The 27,296-nt window shown below is 44.5% G+C and overlaps 1 protein-coding gene and 1 pseudogene across 2 annotated transcripts in view; one reads left to right on the forward strand and one right to left on the reverse strand.

Annotated features, from left to right (window-relative positions):
* The first annotated feature begins 3,836 nt into the window (after positions 1 to 3,836).
* Positions 3,837 to 27,296, forward strand: part of SLC4A5 (solute carrier family 4 member 5) — a 138,809-nt gene continuing 115,349 nt past the window's right edge. The window contains exon 1 of one of the 2 annotated variants that reach the window (XM_061431876.1): positions 3,837 to 4,005. The gene's annotated coding sequence lies outside the window, so the exon portion shown is untranslated. Of the gene's footprint in view, positions 4,006 to 16,986; positions 17,216 to 27,296 lie in introns of those variants that run through there. The other variant, XM_061431877.1, reaches the window with a different exon arrangement.
* LOC133256507 (bcl-2-like protein 1) lies at positions 25,508 to 26,409 on the reverse strand (annotated as a pseudogene).

Raw genomic sequence — 27,296 nt, forward strand, 5'->3', positions numbered from 1 at the left:
AGGCTTTCGGAGGATAAGTCTTTAAAGTTCTCAGCTGGTTTGTGTTGCAGGAGAGAGTGGTGATGGTGGTGGGGTTCACTTAAGCCAGTAGGATGCAAGCTCACAGAAGAGAGGAGAAAATTTGTGGGGCGAACTAAGACCCAGAGCATCCTTGGTCTACCAACTCTTGTCTTTAAATAATTTAGTTAGGGGCTTCCCTGGTGGCTCAGTGGTGAAGAATCTGCCTGCCAATACAGGCGACCTGGGTTTGATCCCTGGTCCAGGACAATCCCACGTGCCACAGAGCAACTAAACCTGTGTGCCATAACCACTGAAGCCTGTGCACCCTAGATCCTGTGCTCTGCAACAAGCGGAGCCAGTGCAATAAGAAGGGTACGTACCACAGCTAGAGAGGAGCCCCTGCTCGCTGACACTAGAGAAAAGCCCACGCAGCAGCAAAGACCCGGCACCACCAAAAATAAGTAGATAAATAAATTAAAAAAAAATCTAGTTAGACTATAGCACACTGCTAAAGCCCCTCTAGAAAACACCACGGCATTATTTAGCAAAGATGATGATTCCCATAGCCAATGACTGAGAAATCCCCCAAATTTACCAAAACAAACAAGAAAACAAAATCACCCCAGAAGAAGGGATTTCGAGAAGGAAAGAAATGCCTACAACATCAGATGTATGGAGAGATCCATATAAGAACAGACCTGAAAAGCATTCAGACTTTGGCAATTAGTAATCTGATGATGAGCTTTGCTAGGGAAATGTCTGTGACACCATGGGGGCAGAAGTCAGAACACAGTGGCTTGGGAGGGAGTAGGTAGTAGCAAAAGGAAACCAAGTTTAGAACATACTGTCAGGATGGTTGGCTGAGCACAGACTCAGCACACACCAACATTTAGTATGTGATAAAGACAGTAATTTGAACCGGTGGGTAGAGGGTACAAAGTCTGATAAACGGTGATGTAACACTTGAGAAAAATGGTAAAGTGAAAACCTATCTTGTAACATATATCAATTTAAAGTCCAGAGAAAACAAAACCAGAAAAGAACTAAAAGAAAATGTAGGTGTACATAAACTTGGGGATAGTTAAAGCATTTCTGAGATTGACAACAAACCTAGGAACCTTCAAGAAAAATATGGATAAATAGGGTTTTCCTGGTGGTCCCATGGTTAAGAATCCACTTGCCAGTTCAGGAGACACTAGCTCGATCGCTGTTCTGGGAACATCCCACATACCACAGGGCAGTAAATCCTGTGCCCTACAACTACTGAGCCCATGTGCTCTAGAGCCGGGAGCTGCAACAAGAGAAGGCACCACAGTGGGAGAGTAGCTGCCCCCCGCTCGCCTACAACTGGAGAAGCCTGCCCAGCAATGAAGACCTAGCACAGCCGAAAATAGATAAATAAAAATTTTAAAAAGAACGAATGACAAAAGATAAACACAGAAAAATATTTACAATATTTTTGTAAAAGGAAAACCGAGTTTAGAATAGAACGGATTCCTATAAATAAATAAGGAAAAAGAAATAACCCAATATAAACATGGATATGAGACAGTCACAACAATTCAATTGCATTAGGGGTCAACAGAGGCACAGGTAGTACAAGCCCACTGAGTAGGCACTAGACACGAGGAGGAAAGCACTTTGCTGCCAGGGCACTTCCTTCCCTATTTATTCCAGCAGGAAGGATCCGCCCTGCAAACCTGTTCCCTTTGTGTAGCCTAGAGGAAAAGCTGCTGCTGCTGCTGCTAAGTCGCTTCAGTCGTGTCCGACTCTGTGCAACCCCATAGACGGTAGCCCACCAGGCTCCTCTGTCCGTGGGATTCTCCAGGCAAGAACACTGGAGTGGATTGCCATTTCCTTCTCCAATGCAGGAAAGTGAAAAGTGAAAGGGAAGTCGCTCAGTCGTGTCCGACCCTTAGCGACCCCATGGACTGCAGCCTACGAGGCTCCTCCGTCCATGGGATTTTCCAGGCAAGAGTACTGGGGTGGGGTGCCATTGCCTTCCCATATCTTCTTGTCCCCTCCTCAACCCTAGATAAAGCTCACCCTCAAATTCCTGTATGAAATAAAAGACAAAAATGAAAATTAAAAACTAAAATAACCTGAACAAATGTCCAAATGGTCTAAATAAAACCTGGGTAGGTAGAAACCAAAGGGTTTTGCCTGAATGCTTTGCAGTAATGTCTCCATTGGTCTTTCCACCTGTGCTGTGATCCACGCTGAAGCCAATTATTCCATTCTTGTGCAAAGTCCAGTCCCACATTCCTTTGAATTCAGACACATTTGCTGATGTTTATGTCTCTCTCTAGGATGGCCAAGGTTTACAGGCCCAAACCTTTTTCTCCCCAAACTTGCCCTGTGCCCGGGAAACCACCTCCATGTTCCCAGGGTACACTGTTTTCTTCCACCTCTCAGTTCTTCATTTCTATGGCTCCTTCCCTCTGTCTCAAATATGCTTAGAAGGCAAGAAATGACCATTTGTGAAATGAATTAATTCTTCAAACAATGTGGTTTTTCTTTTACTGAACACCTTCCTCCCTTTGAGCTCCTTTATGGGCCTCCTACTCTTCTGCTTGTCAATTTGTCTAATCTCTGGCCTGCTGGAAACTCCCTAAGGCCTGAGACTATGTTTCTTCTGGGCTAGGCTCTCCTGGTCTGCCTAAGCCTGACTGTTTCCTTTGGCACCAGACTCTCAGAGCTCAAATCAGGAAAGTCTCAGGCAAATTAGGATGAGTTGGTCACTGGAGCCTTGCTACTCTTCCATTCCATGGATTGTGAAAAGAGCTAGGATGTACTGTTGCAGGGATGGCTCAGCCATGGCCTCCAAAACACACTTTTTCATCATCTCCTGCAGGCAGGACTAGGTCAAAGAGTGTGGTTTTTCCACTGAGAGAAAACGTCACATGATCTAAGAATAAAGTGAGACTAAACCAGCAGATAAATTTCCTAAATGAAAGGGAAGCAAACCCTGAAATACAAGTCTGAAGACACAGGAAATCCACAAGAAGAGCCTGTGAAAGAAGAGGCTTGGAGTTCATCTTCCAAAGAAGCTTCCAGCCCCTGCTCGTCCTCCTATGAATCCACGGGCAAGTATTGCATTCTCTGAGCCTCAGTTTCTGTGTCTACAAAGATTGGGGATGAAAATGCTGTTCTGGCAGGACCACTGAGGGAGTTAAAAAAGGGAAGATATGTGTAGTACCAAGCCTAGCACTTGGTACCTGGAGATGCCAGAGACTTCCCAGCTTGCTTTCCACCTCCCCCATCCCCTCTACTCGCCCCCCACAGCCCCCGCCCAAACCAACTGATGCCTGGCCTCGAACTTTCTTCTTTTCTTTTCACTTCCCATTCACTGTCTCTCTTCTCTCCAAGATTCCAATCCTCTACTTATTGCTGCCTCATCATATGTTTCCTAAATCCAAAAAAGGAATTAATAAGATGAGGGTGAAAATCAGCATAAAACCTAGAAAACTCAGAAAGTATGAAACATTGCTCATGCAGGGTTTGGCTTGTTCTTTGGTTTTCCTTGTCTGTATCCTTCTCCAAAGAGTCATGAACTGGGGTTTGTAGAGCTGCAGTGGCCGTGGGATGTGGAAGATTCTCCTTCATCTCAATCCTGTGGCGAGAAGAGGCCAACGGTCTGACATCTTTCCTGAGGATTGCCTATTCTCCTGGAGTAAATGCCTCAGCTGGTCCTGTTGTGCTTGGACAAGCTAAACCAGCAAGTAACAGGCCTCCCTAGGACATGCTGATTAGATAAGCTGATGAGGACCATGGAAGACACAGACAGTAGATTAAAAAACATAACACGAACGTTACTTTTACAGTGTTGATGAATAGACAAAGACTTTTTGGTTCTAAAGTAGTTGGTTGGTGAGGCAGTAGAGGAAGGGCTATTTTAATAGCAGAGGTAGAAAAAAGGAGTGGTGGGTGGGTTCTAAGGTGGCAAGACCCACCTTAAAGGGACTGAATTCAAGGACCCAGGAGCAGCGGGCCACTGCAGAGTGGGTGAGTAGAATGAATTTTAAATATATGGAATTACAACTTGGTTGTAGGTTTTGGTTTGGGGATGTGAGTGAATGAACTGGGTAGTCTAGGCAGAAGTCCCCAGCCCACTGAGGGTCAGGTGAGAATTTTATTGCTTTTTGCTAAAGATCTGGGGAAGACATAGAGAGCAAAGATGAGGGGCAATCTAATTGTTTAAATTAATCTTTATCTCTTACAACACAGTAAAGGACAAGTAAGAGAATGACCAGTTTATCCAGTGTTGTTTTCTGCGCTCTTGTCTCTGCCTTCAGAGCAGGGATCATGTATGCGTGTGTGCATCTGTGCAACATCGGACTTCTACAGTAAGGGGCTAAGATCTACCCCTAGTTATAGTCTCTGTATGGAAGTCTGACTGCCCGTTTTTAATCCGTGCTTTTCAGCGATGGAAGTCACAGTGGTTGGTCCTGTGCCTATTTCATACTTCTTCCTGTTTAGTAAGGATTATTTACAGCCTTTTTGGAGGCTCCTAAGAATCCAGGAAACATGGAGCTTGTATAAAAATCCCCACTTGAACTAGGCTTTCCTAAGAGAGGCGTCCTTTTACGATGGACCTGCTGCTTTGGCTCTTGAGGGGGTAAGAAAGAGGGTACGCGTGAGGGGCCAAGGGGTGAGTCCACATCTCTCTCCCTTGATGGAACGGGCTGAGTTGTTCTTGTGTATCAGGACCTCTGGAGATCAGATGGCTTTCCAAAGTGTCACCCAGCCCTTGATGAAATTCTGCCTTAGAAATCAGACCCCTTGGCTCTGTGGGCTTCTGTCCCTGAGAACGTGTGTTTCCCTCTCTCTCTAACCAGGCATCCTGGAATTTAGAACTGAGCTGTGAGCTCAGGAGCTGAGGGGTTTCCTCAGGAGTACCCTAAAGACCCACCAACTACGGTCTTTCTCCCTCTCACCCCTCCAGCTTGTTTTTTTTCTTTACCCCCAACTGATTTTGGATGGTCCAGTCTAAAAAGAGTCATCTTTCCCCATCAATTACAGGCACTCAGTAAGTGGCTTGTTGCTTGAATGAATGCCTGCTCACTCTCCCTTCAGTCAAGTTCATTTTCCCAGAGAGGCAGTAATCAAGTACTTGGACTTAATTATGGAGACACTCATACATCTCTTTTTCCTCCCTACTGTGAAGCGGGATGGTGGCCAGGCCAACAAAGGAGGTAACTTCAGCACGAGTGATGCCATCACAAGAAACAGCAGAGTGTGTTCTCCAGTGTTACCATTCCCCAAACCAGAATCAACTGGTCTTGGCTTTCTTTTTTTCAACCTTCATTGTAGGAAGGATTGCTTCTTGAGCTATTTGAGATCTACTTTCCTCTCTAAAGAACTGGGTTCTGTGTTTATTTTGATTTATTTTCTCAAAAGTACATGACTGGGATGATTTTTATATAATCTTGAGGACAGGGGCCCTTTAGGATTCTCCTAATCAAAAATGAATCCAGCTTGGTTTGAGGCTTAATCAGGCACTGAAATACTCACTTTTGTATCATAGGTCATGAAGTGGGTCTGACTCACCCTCCTCTTATGTTTTAGCCATCATCACCTTAATCCAGTACAAGAACAGCCCTAACGGAGAAATAGAAAATGACCACTCACACCTCCTTCATCCCTGCTTCTTTTACCTGAAGTCTGGGCAACCTGCAGCATCATTTTATATCAGACTTCCTAGAACACAGTCTATCTCTTTAGGAAGAGTCATTTCAGCTCGATCAGGTCTTGTCACTCGCCTGCTCTGTGCTGGGTACTGTGTAAGCATACCACACAAAGTGGCCTGCTGCTGCCTCATATGGGGTCATTTCTCTTGGTTAGCAATTCAGTCAGCAGTCATTTCAGGGCCTTCTGATTATATGCAAGGCACTTTGCTAGGCTGTGGGGGCAGCATGAGGATGAACAGCACATGGATCTTGTCTTCAGAGAGCTTACAATCTAGGGGGAGAGGCAAGATACATGTGTTTCAATTAACAACTGGAAATAATATTGTGAATAAGCATGGCTCGTTGAATAAAATCAGAAAGTAAGTTGACTTCTGCTTTTTGTTGCTTTTCAAAATTTATTCTGTATGTTTAGAGCTTGCTCTGCCACTGGATAAAATTTAGACAAGTTACATGATTGTTCTGGTCCTCTTTGGTCTGATTTTAGTAATGATAATGTCCATCCCAGTAGTAACCCAAACTTCCGTTGCAACTTAAAATTGATGCTTCTTTCCAGTCCCAGCTTGGCATTGTTAGAGAATAGAAGCCTACAGCAGTTGGTGGTCTGGGTGGGGAATCTACTCCTCCTCACTTCTATAGTACCAGGGATCTGCAACCCCTTCAAGATTGTTGCTGGGGGAGGGAAAAGAGGGAGAAGGGGGAGAATTCTGTCTACACATTTATGATTTCCAGCCTCACTAGGCTCCTCAGTGGAATGTGGTGATTCGTTTACATATCCCTGATCTGACCCCACTGTTGTTCCCCACAAAGACCAACCTTTACCAGCCCCCTCAATATCTACCCTCCAACATTCCTCATGGAGAATGTCTATGTGGTGTGGCGGAAATTTCCTCTGCTTTTACCCTCACTGAGCACCTCTTCCCTTCCTGTTTCTTTGCTGTCTTAGACGAAGCTGCCCTCCTCCCCAGGTTCTGGCTCAGTCTGTCACGTGTGCTGTGTGCTGTGAATCCCTCAGTCAGCAGAACAGGATAAACTGGCATGGAGAATGCCAAGAGCTGGAGGCCGAGTCCTTTTTCGACAGGGCTATTCTTTGTTGTGGCTCATTCAATACAGCTTCTCATAATTAATCCCTGCATTTAATATAACTCCAATCAAAGTAAAAAATGAATATTTTATTATTAAAATTATGTAACTGTTTCTTATGATAAAATGTACACGATATAAAATTTCCCATTTTAACCATTTTTGAATGTACAATTCAATAGTATTAGTTCAGTTCAGTTGCTCAGTCGTGTCTGACTCTTTGCGACCCCATGAATCGCAGCACGCCAGGCCTCCCTGTCCATCACCAACTCCCGGAGTTCACTCAGACTCATGTCCATCGAGTCAGTGATGCCATCCAGCCATCTCATCCTCTGTCATCCCCTTCTCCTCCTTCCCCCAATCCCTCCCAGCATCAGAGGCTTTTCCAATGAGTCAACTCTTCGCACAAGGTAGCCAAAGTACTGGAGTTTCAGCTTTAGCATCATTCCTTCCAAAGAAATCCCCGGGCTGATCTCCTTCAGAATGGACTGGTTGGATCTCCTTGCAGTCCAAGGGACTCTCAAGAGTCTTCTCCAACACCACAGTTCAAAAGCATCAATTCTTCAGCGCTCAGCTTTCTTCACAGTCCAACTCTCACATCCATACATGACCACTGGAAAAACCATAGCCTTGACTAGATGGACCTTGGTTGGCAAAGTAATGTCTCTGCTTTTGAATATGCTATCTAGGTTGGTCATAACTTTTCTTCCAAGGAGTAAGCGTCTTTTAATTTCATGGCTGCAATCACCATCTGCAGTGATTTTGGAGCCCCCAAAATCAAGTCTGACACTGTTTCCACTGTTTCCCCATCTATTTCCCATGAAGTGATGGGACCAGATGCCATGATCTTCGTTTTCTGAATGTTGAGCTTTAAGCCAACTGTTTCATTCTCCTCTTTCACTTTCATCAAGAGGCTTTTTAGTTCCTCTTCACTTTCTGACTCTCAAAAATACAATATTTAAAAAATCACAAAAATTATAAAAAATATATATGAAATTTGCTTTAAAAATAGAGCCTTTTTTTGCAAAGTAATAGGTTATAAAAATGAAAATTAAAGGAGTAATAAAGGACTTAAAATTTTTTAAATTAAAAAATGATAATAGTAAAATATATCTAGGAATTTCTCTGGAGCTGTTGAGGGCAGTGTGGGGTCAGTTCAGTTTCAGATAGTACCTTGTTCCAGCTTATGCTTCTTCTTAAGGTCTATAGGCCCCTTCCAATATAGTCGGTGCTAACTATAGGGTTTTAATCTGTTGCACCTGTCACTTCCAAAGCGGTTCCCTCTGTTTATTTTGGCTTCTTCTGCAAGTCTCTTCAGTGTCTAATTTCCACCCTGAGACAAGGTGAGGGGCAAAGGTGGTCACTTATTTAGGCTCACTTTTTCAGTTGCGCTGCAGGGAGGGAGGAACACTGCAAACAAATACCAGTGGCTGTGTGGGGAGTGCTCGCAGTGTTTGAGCCACACTGGGTTTGCCCCCACTCACAATGTGCGTGCTTTCCTGGTCTACACTGCTCAGGCTCCAGGTTGCTCTGCAGGGGAACTCTCTCAAGCGGGCCCTGGGTTGCGTGCACTTCCCAGGTCTAAGCTGCTCAGGTTCTGGTTCTTGGGTACTCCACAAATGCACAGACTTGGTTGGGCATGCGTTTTGTGTCCTTCCCAGGTCCGAGCAGCTCAGGTGACATGCTGAGCACACTCTCCACAGATGGTCGGTGCGTCTTATCACCTCCCCTGTCCTAGCTGCTTGGTTTCCTGGGTGCACAGCAGGAGCACCATCTCAGGGGTGCCATGTGCCTCCTCTGGGGAGCTGATCTCTGGCTGGACCCTCCTGGCAGATGTCAACCATCCAGGATCCCAGGAAGACTTGGTTAGCAACTGGGAGCCTGCTCACAGTTTGGCAGAGGATGCCGTCTCTGGGGCTGAGATTGCCCCTCACCTTCTGGCCCTGGCTGTCACCTGCCTGCCTCTCTGCCTCGGGTGGCAGGGGTGGGGGGAGGAAATTGGCCCCCCCTGGCTAGCTCTCCTCTGGTATTCGCTCAGTCCTTTGTTCTGTGAGCAGGCTGGCAGTGCCTTAGGTTAGAGGTTTTTGCAGGAAAGTTCTTTCTCTCTCTCTCTTTTTTTCTCTCTCTCTTGCTATCCCACGGTTGGGTTGCTATCTCACGTTACCTCCCTCAGATTGTCCTCAGGGCATTCAGGCCCGAACCTTGCCCTAAGCAATGCAGCCCGCACCTCCCTGTTCAGCCCTTGCTTGCTGGTGGCAGATGTGAGCGTCTGGGCTACTTGTCCACTGGGAGTTGTGGTTAGGCGTGTAATCTGTGGGTTTTATTTATTTATTTTTTTCTCCCGGTTATGTTGCCCTCTGAGATTCCAAATCTCCTCAAAGACCCGCTGGTGAGAGGGTTTCCTGGTGTTTGGAAACTTTTCCTCTTTCACGACTCCCTCCCTGGGACGGGTCTCCATCCCTAACTCTTTTGTCTCTCTTTTTATCTTTTATATTTTGTCCTGCCTCCTTTCGAAGACAAGGGGCTGCCTTTCTGGGTGCCTGGTGTCCTCCGCCAGTGTTCAGAAGTTGTTTTGTGGAATTGCTCAGCATTCAAATGATCTTTTGATGAATTTGTGGGGGAGAAAGTGGTCTCCCCGTCCTATTCCTCTGCCATCTTAGGACTGTCCCTAGATTCCTTTTTATTTTAATTGTATTTATATATTGTTCTTTGGAAGGAATGATGCTAAAGCTGAAACTCCAGTACTTTGGCCACCTCATGCAAAGAGTTGACTCATTGGAAAAGACTCTGATGCTGGGAGGGATTGGGGGCAGGAGGAGAAGGGGATGATAGGGGATGAGATGGCTGGATGGCATTGCTGACTCGATAGACGTGAGTTTGAGTAAACTCCGGGAGTTGGTGATGGACAGGGAGGCCTGGCGTGCTGTGATTCATGGGGTCGCAGAGTCGGACACAACTGAGTGACTGAACTGAACTGAACTGAACTATTTTTGTAAAGATAAGATTGAAAATTCAATAGGAATAAAAAGGTATACAGTAGCCAGGCCTGCCTCCACATCTCTTGTTAGCTGCCCAATTTCTATCTCCAAACGCAATCAATGTCCATTTCTCCTACCTGCTCCCATGGTCATAACTTGCCATTGCTTTTAACTTGTGCTACTCCATGTCTGAAATACTCTGTGTCAACATCCTACTCTGACCCCCACCACTGTCCTCTCAGCTCCACCACTTCAACCTCACCATGACCCCTCTCATCATGCAGCACCTGCCCTTTTTCCTGTCTGGGTGAGATTGTAGGCCCTCCCGAGCTTCACTGGCTCACAGCCTCCAGCCACATCCGCCTAGAAATCCTTACTTTCTGTTTCATAGCACCTCGCTCAGAGTTGATCAGCCTGTGGGATCGCTCATTTAAAAATTCTAAGCAGGGATTTCTTAAGTGGTCCAGTGGTTAAGAATCCACCTGCCAATGCAGGAGACATGGTTTCAGTCCCTGATCCGGGAAGATCCCATGTGCTGCGCGTGGAGCAGCTAAGTCCATGGGGCCACAGCTACTGAGCCCAAGTGCCTAGAGTTGGTGCTACTGTGATGAGAAGCCTACACATGGCAACGAAGAGCAGCCCCCACTTGCCTCAACTAGAGGAAGACTGTGCACAGCATAGAAGACCCAGATCAGCCAAAATAAAAAAAATAAATAACAGTAAAAGTCTTAAACAGAGTAACCAAAGAACTTATTGCTTAAACTGAATCCCTTTTGAGGATGAAAGTGGACATTGCTAATAATGAAGCCAAGACAGCAGGGCAGATGGTGCCTGTCCAGGGCAAATTAGGATGCACGGTCAACTGCAGTCCTAAGGGACAATCACATTTAATTTCAGAGCAGAGATAAACACACTGAGTCCATCAAATGATTAAATTTCTGCCTTTGCTGCCAAGCCTTCTCCTCTAAATGTAAATTTTAAAATAGTGAATTTCCCCAACATTGTTTTCTTTAAAAAATTCTATCCTTTGGAATACGAGTTTCAGCTCCTAAACTCAACGGTGTTAGAAACATTAGTTTCTAAAACTCTCTGTCTATATTTTTTAAAGGTGCTGACATTTAACCCCTGTTGGTTCTGAGTGTCCCTCATGTTTTCCATTTTGGGGTTGGAGTGGGACACACTGCAGGGTTCTAGACTCCTAGGGACTTCCATCAGTCCCTACACTTGATGTTGTTTGTTCTTGTTCCATATAGTCCTGGTTCACTGGTGCCTGACTGTCACTGGGGAGCTCCCCCTTGTGTTTCCACGTGGCCTTGAATGAGGGCCAGCAGATAGCCTTGCTCTTTCTTATGAACATCCTCTCCTACACTTCAATCTGGTTAGCCAGGAGTCTTTTCTCTTCCCCTAAAGGAAGAGGCTCTTCTTGTTTCTGCTTTCTGCTTTCACACATGCTCTCTGAGGCAAAGCATGGAGTAGTCTGGCTATTTGAATAGGGGAAAGAAAAGGAGGCAAAGAAAATACCAGGCTGGAGGAGGAATTGGCTCATCTGAGGAGTGGTTTTATAGGGGTCTCAAGTTGGCCCAGGTTGCCAGAGCATGTCTCTTGGCTCAGGAAGTACAGTCTAGGGGAGGGGAGGCGTGGCCTTGCTCTGGGTCCCACTTGGGGTCTGAGGGATGAATTCCTAGGTACCCACAGTTCCTTTGTGGTCTCAATCATTCCAATCAAGTTTGCCAAATGATGGCTCCAGTGGCAGTTCTGTCAAGGGCCACACACACACACACACGCGCACACACACACACACACACACGCGCGCGCGCACACACACACACACACACACACGCACACACGGGTTTATAAATGCTGCCCACCACCACTGTCAGGCTTCCCAGGCGGTGCTAGTGGCACAGAACCTGCCTGACAATGCAGGAGACATAAGAGACGCAGGTTCGGTCCCTGGGTCAGGAAGATTCCCCTGGAGGAGGGCGTGGCAACCCACTCCAGTACTCTTGCCTGGAGAATCCCATGGACAGAGGAGCCTGGAGGGCTATCGTACATGGGGTCGCAAAGAATCGGACACTACTGAAGCGACTTAGCAGCAGCAGCAAACTTAAGTACAGGACTGCCATCTGCTAAGCCTTTATTCTTCCCTAGGAAATTCGTCCATCATTCATAGTCCCTAGTAAGGTCAGCTTTCACCAGCCTCCAAGCAGGACCTCCAGAGGGCAACAGAGAGCAGGCACAGAGGAGAGAAAAGGACTCTGGTTGAGAGCTTGCTGTGGGATCTTGGCTCCTGGAGAAGTAACTATGATAGCTCCATTCCTGCAAACTGCCAGGAATGTCACTCCCCACTTCCTCAGAATATACATGTCATAACCTTCCTGAGAGTGTAATAATTATAATAATATTCCTAGTCAATACTAATTATTTCCTGTGGGCCAGAAAGTGAAGTCACTCAGTTGTGTCTGACTCTTTGTGACCCCATGGACTATAGCCTACCAGGTTCCTCTGTCCATGGGATTTTCCAGGCAAGAATATTGGAGTGGGTTGCCATTTAACATTGACCTAAAATTTTATATGTGTGTGCTAAGTTGCCTCAGTCGTGTCCAACTCTTTGAGACCCCATAGACTGTAACCCACCAGGTTCCTCTGTCCATGGGATTCTCCAGGCAAGAATACTGGAGTCCGTTGCCATGCCCTCCTCCAGGGGATCTTCCTGACCCAGGGATCAAATCTGTGTCTCTTTTGTCTCCTGCAAAATCTGCCTTTTGTCTCCTGCAAAATCTCCAGCCACTGCCTAATCTGGGCCTTGTCTCTTTGGGCATCTCAGCTTCCCATTAAGATATCTACCATATTTTTTTTTGTCCTCCTGTACAGACTTGTCACTATCACAGTTCTCTCCTTGATCCTGGATACAGTTTGAAAGCAGCTAAAGTTGACAAGAATCTGGGGCAGCCAGTCTTGCACCACCTGCCAAATCTTGGCACAATCTGAGAGCCAAATGTTACATATACTGGAGTGAGTCTTGCCTATGGAGAATTTCTTATGGGTAAAAGTTCTAGGTAGGCCAGCTGGGGCCTTGAAATGCATCCTTATTCACATTAACACAAGGACCTGAACCTTGTAGGCCTCTCCAGGGTAGGAGGCTTGTTCTTGCTTCATACTTTGCCCCCCAGGCCAGGACCCTGTGTCAACCTGTTTAAACCCTGCCATATGTTAAACCCAGGTTGTGTTCGGATGGTATCTGGCCAGCAGATGGAAAGGAATCTGTCCCTGTGAGTAGCCACCCCCTCTGCCAGATCTCTAAAGAAAATGGAAGCACAGAAGTCAGAAGCTGCAAGTTACTAAGAATCTCTGTCCCTCCTTCTTCCTCGTAGAGCCCAGACTAGGATGGGTCCATGTGGAATGGTCTTTTGGCCTGGGTTACAGACCACCTGGGCTTCCCTGGTGTCTCAGATGGTAAAGAATCTGCCTGCAGTGCAAGAGACTGGGGTTTAATCCCTGGGTCTGGAAGATCCCCTGGAAAAGGGAATGGCTACCCACTCCAGTATTCTTGCCCAGAGAATTTCATAGAGGAGCCTGGCGGGTTACAGCCCTTGGAGTTGTAAGGAGTCAGACGTGAGTGAGCAACTAACACTTTCACAGACCACCTAGAGCCCAGACCAGAGGGGGCTGAGCTCTATTGATATCAGCACCATTGCCAACTGGGGCCAGTTAATTCTTTGTTGTGTGTGTGTGTGTTGGGGGGGGGTGTCTTGTGTACCCCTGGCCTCTGCCCACTAGAGCCCAGAAGTACTCTCCTCCCAGGGTGAGAAAGAAAAATGTTTTCAGATATTGCCAAATATGCTCCCCCGCAGGGTAGGGGGGATTGGATAACTGTGACTGAGAACCACTGGGTCCAACTTTTCCCTTCCCTCTAAGCTGATGCGTGGGTCTCTTCAGTTACCACTCTGCTGGGGAGGAAGGACCACAAGTCCAGGCACTTATCTTAGAGCTTAAAGCCAGCTGGGTGAACCAGTCTCTTTGGAAGTACAATGGAGAGAGGCCAGATGGAAGGGAGAGGAGAGCCAAGGGTTGGCCACATCTCCTCTTAACAGTTTTTGGCTCACAAAACTCAATCATGGGGGAGGGCAGGGATGGAATTGGCCAGAGGCATCATGGGGCAGGTGTCCCCCTCTCTCCCCATTCTCACTCTCCTCCTGCCCCGCCCCAACCCGCCACTCTGTGTATTGCTTTTATTTTCTTCCCCAGAAGACAGAATTTCCCCTAGGATGAAAAGGAGCTCAGTGCTAGAGGAGAAGGCTAGTGGGTGGGCTGATCTAGAACAAGAGATTGGCAGGGCAGGAGCCAGAGGTTAAGGGTGTCCCTGAGGGAAGAGTGAAGGGATTCATCATGAGGTCCAGGGAGCAGGGCATAAATGAAGTCGTGAGGTGGAGACAAAGTGGAAAATGTGAAGACTTGAGGTCTTCATTATGTTGAGAAGCAGGAAGGAGGAGAGTCAGAGATTAGGAAGTTGTTTGTTAACATTTTGTTTTTTCTAGAGATACAGACTCATAGGAACACAGGATGTTAGAGCTCGAAGGAAACTTAGAGACTGTTTGGTCCAATCAACTCCATGCAGGCTTTCTTATTAATTCAGCAGCATTAGAATTTGAGAGTGATAGTTGTTCCCAGTCTTTCTCTCTATGCATGGAATCAAATGAGAAGTAAGATACAAGGGTCAAACCTCTGGAGATTAAAACAACTTCATAACAGATAAAGCTGATTAGAGAATTTGTTTGGAATGAACAGCCACAAACAGGCTTCCTAACTCATGCCCCAAGAATCAAACTTCTCTTCGCAGCACTGGAAGGCTGTACGTGCAGGACAAGAGCCTGTCCTGGGAAACTTACTGCAAAGAGAAGAGGAGAGGAGGGCAACGCAGGCCTTCTCTGGAGCAGGCAGGTCTCAGAAGGATCTGAGCCATGGCACATGCCCATTTTATTCCCCAAATTCATCGAGCTCATGAGCCATTCTTCATTCACTAAGTTGTTGTTGTTCAGTTGATCAGCTGTGTCCGACTCTTTGTGACCCCACGGATTGCAGCACTCCAGACTTCCCTGTCCTTCACTTTGTTCAAATTCATGTCTGTTGAGTCAGTCAGTGCTGCCATCCAAACATCTCATTCTCTGTTCCCTTCTCCTCTTGCCCTCAGTCTTTCCAAGCATCAAGGTCTTTTCCAGTGAGTCAGCTCTTCATATCAGGTGGCAAAAGTATTGGAGCTTCAGCTTCAGCAACGGTCCTTCCAAGGAATATTCAGGGTTAATTTCCTATAGGATGGACTGGTTTGATCTCCTTGCAGTCCAAGGGACTCTCAAGAGTCTTCTCCAACACCACGGTTCAAAAGCATCAATTCTTTGGCGCTCAGCTCTCTTTATAGTCCAACTCTCACATCCATACATGACTACCGGAAAAACCATATCCTTGATAAGATGGAACTTTGTTGGCAAAGTGATGTCTCTGCTTTTTAATATGCTGTCTAAGTTTGTCAAAGCTTTTCTTCCAAGGAGCAAGTGTCTTTAAATTTTGTGGCTGCAGTCACCATCTGCAGTGATTTTGGAGCATCCAAATATAAAGTCTGTCACTGTTTCCATTGTTTCCCCATCTATGTGCTATGAAGTGATGGGACCAGATGCCATGATCTTAGTTTTCTGAATGTTGAGTTTTAAGCCAGCCTTTTCACTCTCATCTTTCACCTTCATCAAAAGGCTCTTTAGTTCTTCTTTGCTTTCTGCCGTTAGGGTGGTATCATCTACATATCTGAGGTTATTGATATTTCTCCCAGCAGTCTTGATTCCATCCAGCTTGTGATTCATCCAGCCTGGCATTTCACATAATGTACTCTGCATATGAAAAAGCAGGGTGACAATATGCAGCCTTGACATATTCCCTTCCCAATTTTGAACAAGTCTGTTGTTCCACATGTGGTTCTAACTATTGCTTCTTAACCTGCAAACAGGTTTCTCAGGAGGCAGATAAGATGGTCTGGTATTCCCATCTCTTTAAGAATTTTCCACAGTTTGTTGTGATCTACACAGTCAAGGGAGTAAAGAGGTAGAGAGGTGAGTGGAGAGTACTTTTCTTAAAGATACAGAAAAGACAAAAGTTCCTACTTTGTAGGGAAGAATAAAATAATTGGATGGGAAGAAACGAGTTCCCCTTAGCAAGCTACCATTTATTAAGTACCAATTCTGCTCCAAGAAGACTGAAACCGAGAGAGGTGAAGGGTTATCTCAAGGTAACACAGCTCTGGGAACAGAATAAGGTTCTCCAGATTCCTAATGTCAATACTCTGCCATTTCACACTTGTAATGACAGGAAGTCAGTTATGCAGATGACACCACCCTCATGGCAGAAAGTAATTTTGCGTGGGTTTTCTCTAGCCATGGCAAGTGGAGACCCCTCTCTAGTTGTGGTGCTGGGCTTCTCCTTGCGGTGGCTTCTCTTGTTGCTAAGCGTGGGCTCTACAGTGTGTGGGCTTCAGTAGTTGGCACATGGACTCAGTAGTTCCAGCTCACAGCATTGGAGCTCAAGCTCAGTAGTCGTGGTACATAGGCTTAGTTGCCCTGCAGCTTGCGGAATGTTCCCAGACCAGAGATGGAACATGTGTCCCCTGCACTGGCAGGCGGATTCTAACCACTGGACTGCCAGAGAAGCCCCACCTTGGAATATTTTATGAAGATTGTGGTAGAGATACATAAACATAAGTGCACATGTCTATACAAAAACTCATTGACCACAAGTACACATTGCTGTAATTTTTAATCCCTAATCTAATAGCTGCAGATTTAGGTACCTGCAGTGTGATAAGATCCATTTTATTGCATCTCAGCAGTCCTCAAAGCTTTAATGACCCAACAGTTGAATATATTCAAGTGAGCTGTAATAATGGTGACAGCCAGTTTTGCTCACTCCAGTACGCATTCCAGACACAGGCTTCTGCAGGATCCTGGATGTGCTGCTACCTGCCTAAAAAGTGGGAGGCTGTGGGGCAGAACTGGGTCATCTCTGAGGTCCTTTAGACTTCTACCTCTAAGACAGAACTCAAAAGGATAGAAATTATTCAGAGAGATAAGCCAGCATTTCGAAATCCAGGCTGAAACAACACTGCCGTGCAAAACCACCAAGTTAAAATCTAAGAAGAAACTTAGAGCAAAGATGTCTGCCTATGATCCTGGGCACTCTGTTCAGACCCTGCACTACCCTGGTCTGTCAACCAACCAGGCATCAGAAGCCTGCAGGAGTGTCCCTTCCCCCACCCTGGTCACATGGCTGGCCGCCACTGAGCCCCACAAGTCAATCTCCAATGCCCCAAATACTGTTCAGCCTGGAAATCACAGAGCGTCCTTCTCGCCACCTAACAGCAACAGAACAAGTAACTCTGGCCTCCCTGAAATTTGGATTGTGGTTTCCAGTGCTAAGAGCTTGAAGGTAAGTTTGCAGTGTGGAGCTTTAGATAGTACACAAAGCTATGCAGATAAGGGAAACATGCTTTACAGAATGACCACAGAGTATTTAAGAGTGACCTTTACACATACTGAGGAGAAAAAGATGAGAGCTGAATAAATTCTCCAATTGAGCACTGAATATTTGCTTTTCCTTAAAAAAATTATAGTGCATGTCATCTTGGTGCTTTGAGTTCATTGGTTTGGGGCACAAAACCTCACACCAAATGAACAGAAATGACAGGAGACTCATTCTTTCTGACACGCTGGTGAGTTCTTTTTTGTTCTCATGTGGTGAAACCGAGGCTTTTTCTTCCAGGCAAATAACTTCCTATTGTTTTTGCCAAAGTTACAAGACTGAAATATTTATGAAGTAAGGAAAAGCCCTGAGACTTGCCTCTTCCCCAGAAAACTATGGGAAAATAGATTGCATCTTTTAACGTAATATCTTGGGATAGAAACTGAATAATGGCTAGTCTACTTACATTAGACATTTCTGTTGTTAGGTTTTGGATAAACCTGGTTATGTTACTGGAAGTTTGCTTACGGATATTTTGTTCCTTGTTTTTCTTTCCTCTCCTGGGACGTGCACAGTTGGGGTCTGCTAAGCCCAGAGGCAATTGGTAACCTATCGATTGTGAAGATGGCCTTTCTCTGGCTTCTAGCTTAGTTTTTTCAGAAGTCCAGTACGACCCCATGCCATTCTTGTCAATTCAGTCCACAAAAGAAACCCTGATGAGCCCTTGGAGAGGTCCTTTTCTTAAATACTTTAGGCTATCAGAGGGGTTCATTGGATCCCATGTTGGGCAAGTCCCATGTTCTTAGCTGCTGCTGCTGCTAAGTCACTTCAGTCGTGTCCAACTCTGTGGGACTCCATAGACGGCAGCCCACCAGGCTCCCCCGTCCCTGGGATTCTCCAGGCAAGAGTACTGGAGTGGGGTGCCATTGCATGTTCTTAGATATAAGGTCAAATGGCTTAAAATATGGGATAGGAGGAAAAGCTCCTAAAAGACTGATCTTTTTTTTTAAAAGGCTGACTTTTGATTAATGTGGCACAACCCTTTTTTATAGTTAGTTTTTTTTTTTCCTTCAGGAAATATGAATGTCTAACTTCAAGGATTTATTATCACATTTTGCCCTTCTTCCCTAATAAACTAGTTCTGTTTGTTTGCAGTGTCTAATGCAAATATCTGGAACAAAGTAGATTTGTTGGACTGAACGGATGAGTCCTTGTGGAAGGGAGGTGGGGGTGGGGTTGGAGGTTGGGAGGTGGGAGATGCGGGGTGGGGTGAAGGGGAGTGTTTAAATGGCAGGTGATTCAATCACCAGGGTTTTGAAGGTCAAGACACACTGTTGGCCCCTAAGACAGGCTGTATCATCACCTCCTTGCTCCAGTGGACATGAAAGCTGTTGGGCAGGGACCCTGATGTTCACTGGTGTGGCACTCCGGTCCTTAGCCTTACAGGCTTAAGGCATTGATTTGATCAGTAGGGTTTTTATTCTCAGGCTTCCCAGTTGTGATTGCACACTGGTGGCAGGAGCAGCAAAGTGGACTGGGGCCTTTAAGTGACAATGGACAGAAGAGAATTTGGTCTGATCCCTCACTGTAAAGCCATGCTCACTCCCAAGACAATCTATCGTCTAAAGAAGGATGAGAAGACAATGGTGAGCTAGTTGCACAGTGGAGGGGCTGGTATAGGAAAAACTGCTGTTACAAGTTCTTTCACTAGCCTAAATACTGCCTGCTGAACTGCTGTGTTCTAACACCATTCCTCTGGCAATGTATTGAGGTGGATTGTTGTACTGGTTAATACTTTTTGGATGCAATTAACTAAAATCAACTGAAGTTTGTTGTAGTTCAGTCTCTATTGTTGAGTCTTTGAGACCTACAGCATGCTGGGCTTCTGGTCCTTCACTATCTCCCAGAACTGCTCTAATTCACTTCCACTGAGTCGGTGATACTATCTAACCATCTCAGCCTCTGCTTCCCCCTTCTCTTTTTGCCTTCAATTGTTCCCAGCATTGAAGAGAAAGGGGGCTTAGTATAAGGCCATGCGGAAGTATTATGATTGGGACCTAAGAAAGGGTCTGGAATTCAGAAGTGGAAGGCTTCTTTCAGACCCCCTCTACCTCTTGTTTCTTTGCTTGTCTTTTTCCCTCCCCACCTCCATCTTTCCCTCCTTGTCTTTCTTCCTTTCATGGGTCCCAGAATCAGAGAATCCAATTTGATTCTTGGCTCCACCATGCCTGGCTCTGTGACTCAGGAAAATTTACTTAATTTCCATTTCCAATCTATAATGTGGGGATCAAAATTATGTACCTCACTGAATTTTAGTCAGGGTTAAATGAGATTATGAAAACAAAAATATTTGGCAATCAATTAATATATGTTATATGAAATGGTGGAGATAGAACTTCTGTTTCAAAGTTTAGGTCATGATTGGAAACTATTATGATTAGCCATGTAGCTGCCAATCAGAGCACTAGTTAATCTAAACATTTTCCATATGGTCAACACTCTGCTTGAGTTGTTTTAAAAGGATGGCTTTTTTTAAAGATGATCTGGGGCAGCCTGGGTTCTTCTACTACTGTATTCTCCTGGAAGGGAGCTTCTCTCAGACTGTGAGGAAGCAGGATCCAGCACAGAGGAGGTGAGGACAGATTGGTCTCAGCCAGTGCAGAAAGGTAGGCATCTACCTGAATCTAAGCCACATTATAGCTCCATACTTCTGTGGCTCTGGAGAGTTTTCACCTCTATTTGCATCTGATTGTCCTTTTGATTTAATTTTTGCTTGGTTTCTAATCTGAAAATCCATAGACCGTGAAATATGAAAAACCATATTTTTAAAAACATGTTGGAAAATTCTTACTTCATTTGTATTATTCAGAAACTGTTGACTGTGTCAGAAAGCCAGCTCAAAATAAAGGGAATTTATCAGCTCAACACAACTGAGAAGGCCAGTTCAGAATTGACTGACTTAGGTAGTTACAGTTTTACAACTTTGGGAGTTGCCTTTTTTATTTCTTTTTCTTGGGGATGGTTTTGATCACCACCTCCTGTACAATGTCCCGAACCTCCATCCATAGTTCTTCAGGCACTCTGTCTATCAGATCTAATCCCTTGAATCTATTTGTCACTTCCACTGTATAATGGTAAGGGATTTGATTTAGGTTATATCTGAATGCGGAGAAGGCAATGGCAATCCACTCCAGTACTCTTGCCTGGAAAAATCCCATGGACGGAGGAGCCTGGTAGGCTGCAGTCCATGGGGTCACAAAGGGTTGGACATTTACTGAGCAACTTCACTTTCACTTTTCACTTTCATGCACTGGAGAAGGAAATGGCAACCCACTCCAGTGTTCTTGCCTGGAGAATTCCAGGGACGGCAGAGCCTGGTGGGCTGCCGTCTATGAGGTCGCACTGAGTCGGACATGACTGAAGCAACTTAACAGCATACCTGAATGGTCTAGTGGTTTTCCCTACTTTCTTCAAAATAATTCTGAATTTGGCAATAAGGAGTTCATGATCTGAGCCACAGTTAGCTCCCGGTCTTGTTTTTGCTGACTGTATAGAGCTTCTCCATCTTTGGCTGCAAAGAATATAACCAATCTGATTTCAGTGTTGACCATCTGGTGATGTCCATGTGTAGAGTCTTCTCTTGTGTTGTTGGAAGAGGGTGTTTGCTATGACCAGTGCGTTCTCTTGGCAAAACTCTATTAGCCTTTGCCCTGCTTCATTTTGTACTCCAAGGCCAAACTTGCCAGTTACTCCAGGTTATCTCTTGACTTCCTACTTTTGCATTCTAGTCCCCTATGATGACAAGGACATCTCTTTTTGGTATTAGTTCTAGAAGGTCTTTTAGGTCATCATAGAACCGTTTGGCTCAGTCTGGCTCAGCTTCTTTGGCATTAGTCATTGGGGCATAGACTTGGATTACTGTGATGTTGAATGGTTTACCTTGGAAAAGAACAGAGATCATTCTGTCGTTTTTAAGATTGCATCCAAGTACTGCATTTTGGACTCTCTTGTTGACTATGAGGGCTACTCCATTTCTTCTAAGTGATTCTTGCCCACAGTAGTAGATATAATGGTCATCTGAATGCAATTCACCTATTCCAGTCCATTTTAGCTCACTGATTTCTAAAATGTTGGTGTTCATTCACTCTTGCCATCTCCTGTTTGACGACTTTCAATTTACCTTGATTCATGAACCTAATATTCCAAGTTCCTATGCAGTATTGTTGTTTACAGCATCAGACTTTACTTCCATCACCAGTCACATCCATGACTAAGCATTGTTTTTGCTTTGGTTCAGCCTCTTCATTCCTTTTGGAGCTATTTCTCCACTCTTCCCCAGTAGCATATGCAGCACCTGCTGACCTGGGGAGTTCATCTTTCAGTATCTGTTATGGTCTTCTTGACAGACTGGAACCTGGGGACAGGAGTCGACCTAAAGAAAGCGAAGAAAAGAAGGACGCGGGGGACCCAAGTCTCTAGTGGAGCAAGGGTACTTTATTCATGGCAGCATGTGCTTATATATTGTTATACAAGGAAGCTTTAGGCAGAAAGATAAAGTTGAGCGAAAAACACCGGAACCAGACACTTAACAACGGTAACTAAGGGAATAACAATAGTCACAGGGCCAGAAGACAATCCATGTATTGGAAATAGGAACATGACTAAGTAGTTTTACAGAAAAGTAGAAAGGTTCCTGAAAGGGATCCATGTATGCATTCCACCTCATGACCTCAGTCCTAAGAACTGCATGCAGCTGTGCTCGTTCCTGTTTTCCAGGAACTGATAAGGAACAGAAGGCCCTTGAGAAACAGAAAGCAACATATAGGATTCCTTAAAATTAAACATTCCCTGATAATTCCTCCTTTTTTATTATTTTTGTTAAAAAGGTCCTGACCAATTGAGTTTGTTTAGTTTGAACAATACTTGTTGAAAGGCATCAGTTCAGTTCAGTTCAGTCACTCAGTCGTGTTCGACCCTTTGTGACCCCATGAATCGCAGCATGCCAGGCCTCCCCATCCATTACTAACTCCCAGAGTTTACCCAAACTCATGTCCATCGAGCCAGTGATGCCATTCAGCCATCTCATCCTCTGTCGTCCCCTTCTCCTTCTGCCCCCAATCCCTCCCAGCATCAGAGTCTTTTCCAATGAGTCAACTCTTCGCATGAGGTGGCCAAAGTACTGGAGTTTCAACTTTAGCATCATTCCTTCCAAAGAATACCCAGGACCGATCTCTTTTAGAATAGATCTCTTTTAGAATAGAATGTTCCCCATCTATTTCCCATGAAGTGATGGGACCAGATGCATGATCTTCGTTTTCTGAATGTTGAGCTTTAAGCCAACTTTTTCACTCTCCTCTTTCACTTTCATCAAGAGGCTTTTTAGTTCCTCTTCACTTTCTGCCACGAGGGTGGTGTCATCTGCATATCTGAGGTTATTGATTTTTCTCCCGGCAATCTTGATTCCAGCTTGTGTTTCTTCCAGCCCAGCTTTTCTCATGATGTACTCTGCATAGAAGTTAAATAAACAGGGTGACAATATACAGCCTTGATGTACTCCTTTTCCTATTTGGAACCAGTCTGTTGTTCCACGTCCAGTTCTAACTGTTGCTTCCTGACCTGCATATAGGTTTCTCAAGAGGCAGATCAGGTGGTCTGGTACTCCCATCTCTTTCAGAATTTTCCACAGTTTATTGTGATCCACACAGTCAAAGGCTGTGGCATAGTCAATAAAGCAGAAATAGATGTTTTTCTGGAACTCTCTTGCTTTTTCCATGATCCAGCGGATGTTGGCAATTTGATCTCTGGTTCCTCTGCCTTTTCTAAAACCAGCTTGAACATCTGGAAGTTCACGGTTCACGTATTGCTGAAGCCTGGCTTGGAGAATTTTGAGCATGACTTTACTAGCGTGTGAGATGAGTGCAATTGTGCGGTACTTTGAGCATTCTTTGGCATTGCCTTTCTTTGGGATCAGAATGAAAACTGACCTTTTCCAGTCCTGTGGCCACTGCTGAGTTTTCCAAATTTGCTGGCATATTAAGTGCAGCACTTTCACAGCATCGTCTTTCAGGATTTGGCATAGCTCAACTGGAATTCCATCACCTCCACTAGCTTTGTTCGTAGTGATGCTTTCTAAGGCCCACTTGACTTCGCCTTCCAGGATGTCTGGCTCTAGGTGAGTGATCACACCATCGTGATTATCTTGGTTGTGAAGCTCTTTTTTGTACAGTTCTTCTGTGTATTCTTGCCACCTCTTCTTAATATCTTCTGCTTCTGTTAGGTCCATACCATTTCTGTCCTTTATTGAGCCCATCTTTGCATGAAATGTCCCCTTGGTATCTCTAATCTTCTTGAAGAAGTCTAGTCTTTCCCATTCTGTTGTTTTCCTCTATTTCTTTGCATTGGTATACAACAAATATAATTACCAGGACAATTACCAATGTTACAGCACCAGACCCAATACTATGAGTAAAACTTTGGAACCATCTTCGAGAGTGTAGCCCAGATAATTGATCAAATAGCTGTTCAGCTAAAGTTTTCAAATTATTGGAAGAGGGCAGACTTTTAGAGAAGGTTTCAAAGATTTCTTTTTGTAATAATTGTGCATTTAGGGAAGCATTATCGTGTATGTCTTGCAAATGAAATTTAATTTGTTCCCAGTTGTAGGCACTATAGTTGAACTGAACAATGGTGATACAAAATTGAGCAGAATTCCAATCACATTTTAATCTTATTTGCTTTTGTAAATCTATTAATTGATCTCTGACCCATTTGATGGCTATTTTTAGTTCCTGGAGCCAGTCAAGTGGTTTAAAGGCCACAGTCAGGGCAGACGTCCTGGGAGTTGTGACTCCATGTGTCTTGTTTGGGATGGGCTGGTGATCTTACTCCTGGTTACAGTGGTTCTCACGTGACTGCTGCCTTCCATGATCCTGTAGGTGTGAAGGAGGAGCTGTACTGAGGTGGTAGAGTACACCACTGAGGTGGTTGTATATACTGAAGTGGTTTTCAGGAAACATACGTTTTAAAAATAGGTAATAGATACCTGATATCAGCATTTGGATCTTCAAGTCGCTACTTAAGAATAGATTCTTGGGGGACTTCACCCTGGCTGTCCAGTGGTTAAGACTCTGAGTTTTCAGTGCAGGAGGTGTGGGTTCAATCTCTGGTTGGAGAATTAAGATCCCATGTGCTACACCGCACAGCCAAAAAAAAAGATTCTTGGATTGAGTCTTCATTTCCTACCTCCTTGCACAAATCTTGAAGGGAGAAAATGGAAATCAGGATAAGTTTGAGATTCAGTTCCTTGGGTCCTTCTCCTTCAGACATGGACAGTAGACATCATTCTAAAACCCACAGTGCTAAACTCTTTCAGATGGGAAATATCTTACTTGAATTTCTCAGAAGCCAAAAATGTACTTATCTTCATTCCATACATTCTGCATGACTTCACAGAGGTTGAAACACACACTGATATGGAAATGGAAAAATGCTAACAGGCTTGCACTTGTGTGAAAAACACCAAGTTGAACTACTTCCTGACAGCCCAAGCCTCTGAGGAGATGTTGCTTTTGCAGGGGAGGCAGTTGCTAGTCACAGTGTATGTTCTAGGAATGAGTTTCTGCCCTTCATGACATAAAGGTGTTATACCTGTGTGACCACATGGTAATGTTTGATGTTGAAATGAATAGACCTTTATATTACCTCACAGGATTCTTTGGAGGATTAAATTAGACCAGGTATATAAAGTGCCACTCACCACACTTACACAGAGAAGGCAATGGCAACCCACTCCAGTACTCTTGCCTGGAAAATCCCATGGATGGAGGAGCCTGGTAGGCTGCAGTCCATGGGGTCGCTAAGAGTCGGACACAACTGAGTGACTTCACTTTCACTTTAGTTCCTGTATTTCATCTTGAATTTCTTCATCTATCTGTGCCTGAGTGGCCCACATAGTATGAGCATCTTTGGTCCAATTTTGAATAAAGTTTTGTGTTTGAATTGAGGTTTGTTAAAGCGATACCTGCGACAGCGGCAGCAGTATAAATGGCTATTAATCTCAAAATGCCGAGAATTAACCATCCAGTGAACCGTTTAGATCGCCGGAGTAATTGAATGAGTAGTCGGGAGGCAAGTCCTGCCATGGGACCCTCTTTCTAGGGATTCGTATTTCAAAGAAACAGAGGAATTAAGACAAGTATAAAATTTGTAATCTGTACAAGTCACAAAATGTAGAGTCTTATTACATTGTAAGTTCTCTATAGCTATAACAAAAGGAAGAGGAACATAAGCTTGTATAAAATTTGAATGACTCTAATGAAAGGAATAGTTATTATGAGTTGAAGAGCAAGCCCAGTGGAACCACACCAGCCACACTCACGTCCATCAGGGACCAGCAGTTGAAGCTCTCTTGACCCTTTTGGCTCTCTGTTGTATTGTTTTCGTAGAGTTCCACAAAAGTGTCCCAGTCACCATTCTCCTGGATCCAAGGCTTTAGGTGGTCATTTAGGTAAGCGGCCATCCAAGTCGTGACCTGACTCACCAATACCTGCATCTCCTTGTCTACGCTTTTCATGCATAGTGCCCCACGAAGGAGAAAAAAGCCATAATGCGACCCCAGTTTACCCTGTCCCAGAAGAGTTCATTTATTACCTGTTCAAAGCTCTGATACGCTGTCCCTGGGGTGATGTGGAGCTGGGACGTCAGGTCGCTGAATGTCTGTTGGTACCTCAGTTCAAACTCATTGCTTGCCTCCCTCAGGGCTTGCTTTACTGTTGTCATAGGGATCATTTTCCGGGCGTCCAAGCTTCTGCTGTGGCCAATGGCTCCATTCACTGCAGGGCTATCTGCCACATGCCAGGATGGGTTGCCATTGATGGCACTGGGGATTTCCATATCTGATTCTGTCCCTTTTGGGGTCTCAGTTCTGTTCTCTTCCATATCACTAAACTGACTCCAGCTGTATCCTTTCTGGGAAAGCTTGTAAGAGAGAAAGTCAACCACTAGTTCCCGGTTGCTCTGAGACATTTTTATAATAAGGATGGGTTCCACCAGTCTATTGTCTAAAATACCTGTAGTAAAAAAGGGGGTTAGGTATATAGGTCCAATAAGTATGATTAATTAATTCAGCTTGAGCAGGGGAAGCAAAAGCAAGCAATGCAAGCATAGCAACAAAATTATTTTCCGGATTCTGACACTTTTGTGGAACTCTACAAAAACAGTACAGCAACAGAGAGCCAAAAGGGCAAGAGCGCTTTAATTCCGGATTCAGAGGATTCCCTGTTGAAAAACCAGATTTTTAGCTTGATTGGTAAGGGTTTTTGTTTATCCCTAGGTAAGGAGATGATAAGGTCGATGACATTGAGGGTGGTGTTTCTTGGAGATTTTTAGAGTCACCATGGTTTGTATTGGAATTTTTTTTTCCCAGGAATTTTGTTGTTTCTTTTTTATTTTTAACGCTGGAGGCTCTCCTGGGGTGGATCTTCTGAAGAGGGAGCCAGCTGATTTTCGTTGGATTTATCTGGAGAAATACAAGCATACCCTTTTCCCTGTAAGATTGATTTCCCAGATTTCCATTGTTTAGTTAGCCTGTCTTGATACCAAATGGGCAGAGGAAGGGAAGTGTCTTTCAATTCCTAGAAATCTTTTTTCTGCTTATGTCAAGATAACTCCTTATGGTAAGTTTTAAAATTTTTTTAAATAAATAAAGCTGTATTAGCAATAGTTATAGGATTAAAGAATATCTTGCATTGGAATCTAGTAAAGTCTGCTCTTGATAGGGAAGATAGAATTGTTCCTGTGTATTCCTCCTTTTTTTATTTTTTTATTTGTAGTTTCAGTGTGTGAAATGGGGGAAGTGTGGTTCCTAATAATAGATTGTAATTCAAGAAAAAGTTGTTGAATAATAGATTGATTAGAATTTATGGTAGAAGTTTCTATATTTTTTAATATAAAAACTGAATATGAGGAGTCAGAAATTATACTAATAGGGTAAGGATGTAGGTGAATAACCTGAATAAGAGCATATAGTTTGTTTTGTTGAGCAGAATGA

The sequence above is a fragment of the Bos javanicus genome, chromosome 11 (genome assembly GCF_032452875.1).
Source record: "Bos javanicus breed banteng chromosome 11, ARS-OSU_banteng_1.0, whole genome shotgun sequence".
Lineage (NCBI taxonomy): Eukaryota > Metazoa > Chordata > Mammalia > Artiodactyla > Bovidae > Bos > Bos javanicus.